This window comes from Octodon degus, unplaced genomic scaffold, assembly GCF_000260255.1.
Source record: "Octodon degus isolate 3935 unplaced genomic scaffold, OctDeg1.0 scaffold00051, whole genome shotgun sequence".
NCBI lineage: Eukaryota > Metazoa > Chordata > Mammalia > Rodentia > Octodontidae > Octodon > Octodon degus.
In genome coordinates this window covers 5,472,714-5,475,374 of record NW_004524627.1, presented here as the reverse complement: position 1 = coordinate 5,475,374, position 2,661 = coordinate 5,472,714, and positions in this window count along the sequence as shown.

Genomic DNA, 2,661 nt, shown 5'->3' with positions numbered 1-2,661 from the left:
TAAGAAGAATATATGCAGTGTATTATTTGTTGAAACTGTACTTCCGATTTGATTTGAAACTGTCTCATTGCTGTTTATCAATAAAACTTTGGAAAAAAAAAAGAATTGGAGAAGAGGGCTGGAGAGATGGCTCAGTGGTCTAAAGCACCTACTTGAAACAAGCTTGGCAAAGCTCAGGGACCACGGTTCAATCCCCCAGCACCACATGCCAGCCATCCCCGCCCCCCTGGTGGGCTGAGCTGGCCACACACACACACACACAATAAATAAATGTAATAAAAATAAATAAATAATTTTAAAAAAAAAGAATTGGAGAAGAAAAAAATGAAACTATCTTTATTTGCAGATGATATGAGACTCTACAAAGAGGACCCCAAAAACACTACTAAGAGTCTTGTAGATTTAATCACCAAATTCAGTAACATAGCAAGATACAAAGTCAATACTCAAGTCAGTAGCATTTTTGTAAACAAACAATGAATGCACTAAGAGAGAAATCAGGGAAACCATGATTTTCACAATAATATCCAAATAAACTGAAAATACTTAGGAATCACACAAAGTAAAAGATTTATACAATGAAAATTACAGTACTCTGAAAGAGATTGAGGATGATTTGAGAAAATAGATATTCCATGCTCCTGGATAGGAAGAACCAACATTGTGAAAATGGTCATACTCCCAAAATGGTTATATAGATTCAAGGCAATCCTAGTTAAAATGCCATTAGTATACTTCACAAAGCTAGAGAAAACTTCCCTCAAATTCCTTTGGAACCAGAAGAGACCCAGAATATCAAAAGCAATCTTTGGAAACAAAGGAAAGACAGGAAGTATCACAAGCCCTGACTGAAAGTATACTATATAGCTATTGTGATAAAATCAGCATGGTGGGGCATAGAGACACCCCAGAGGATCAATGGAACAGATTAGAAGATGCAAACAGAACTACAAGCATACTTAGCCACCTTATCTTTGATGAAGGGGCCAAACATGTTCACTAGAAGAAAGAGTGCCTTGTTAATAAATGGTGCTTGAAAAACTTGCTTTCCACATGCCAAAAGCTAAAATTTGACTCATGTCTTACACCATGCACTAAACTACAGTCAAAATGGACCAAAGATTTAAATATTAAAACAGAAACATTAAATTTTCTGGAGGAAAATGTAAGTAGAAATCTTAAAGACAAAGGGGCAGGTAGAGAGTTCATGAACAAAAACCAAACTGCATAGGAAATACTTCAAAGAATCAACTACTGGGATCTCATCTTTTTGACAAGTTTCTACACTTCAAAGGAAATCTCCAACAGAGCAAAAAGAAACCCACAAATTGGGGAAAAAATAATAGCTGACTGTCACTCCAACAGAGGCCTTCAACCTAGAACATATAAAGAATATTTTTTTAAATCAGGCCCACCAAATTCAAAGACCCAATCCAAAAATAGGTATCTGAGATGAATATACACTTCTCTGATCAAGAAATACAAATGGCAGGGCTGGAGAGATGGCTCAGTGGTCTAAAGCACCTACTTGAAACAAGCTTGGCAAAGCACAGGGACCTCGGCTCGATCCTCCAGCACCACATGCCAGCCAGCCCCGCCCCCTGGTGGGCTGAGCTGGCCACACACACACACACACACAATAAATAAATGTAATAAATAAAAAAAAAGAAAAAGAAATACAAATGGCAAGTAAATACATGAAAAAATGTTCAACATCATTGGTCAATTGAGAAATGCAAATTAAAACAACACTGAGATTCACCCTAGAAAGAATGGCTAACATCAAGAAGTCAGCCAATAACAAATGCTGGAGAGACTGTAGAGAAAAAGTAATCCTTCTCCACTGTTGGTGGGAGTGTGGACTGACTGGTACAACTGCTATGGAAATCAGTGTAGAAATTTCTTAAAAAGGTAGAATTGGAGGTTGCATTTGAGCCAACTACTCTCCTCCTGAGTATTTTTTCAGAAGAACTGAAAACCTCATCCCACAGCAATATATCTGCACCTATGTTTAAAGCAGCACAATTTGTCATAGCTAAATCCTACAAACAACCCAAATGCCCATCAAATGAGAAAAGAATTAAAAGAATATGATATTTTTACACAATGGAGTATTATTCAGCTATAAAACAGGACTATATTTGAGTCTTTTGTCAGTAAATGGATACAACTAGAGAACATACTCTTTCAGTGAAATAAATCAGACCCACATGTGCAAGCATCATATTGTCTCCTCAGTGTGAGAACCTAAAAGAGAAAAATGGAATCTGAATGGTACAACAAATACTGGAAAAAGGTAATGAACTTACTCAAAAGGAAAGAGTTATTGAGTTGAGGAGGACAGGAGAGGGAGTGGAGGGCAGAGATATCTCTATGTATGTAAGCACAATGGTTTGGACAACTGTATTCTTGACTTTTGATGGTCTATAGAAAGGAACAGATAATGCTTAATTTGTTTTGTCTCCTTTATTCAATTGTTTGTACTTTATCTCTTCTTGATTTATTATACATTTCTTTCTTTTTTTCTTCCAATTTTTCATGCATATATCTGATAGTATGAATAACTGGTTGGTAGACAACACTATGTATCACAACAAATACTGTGAAATTCATATTATTCTATTAAATGAAATTCTGTATCACTTGTAATTTTTTCTGTTT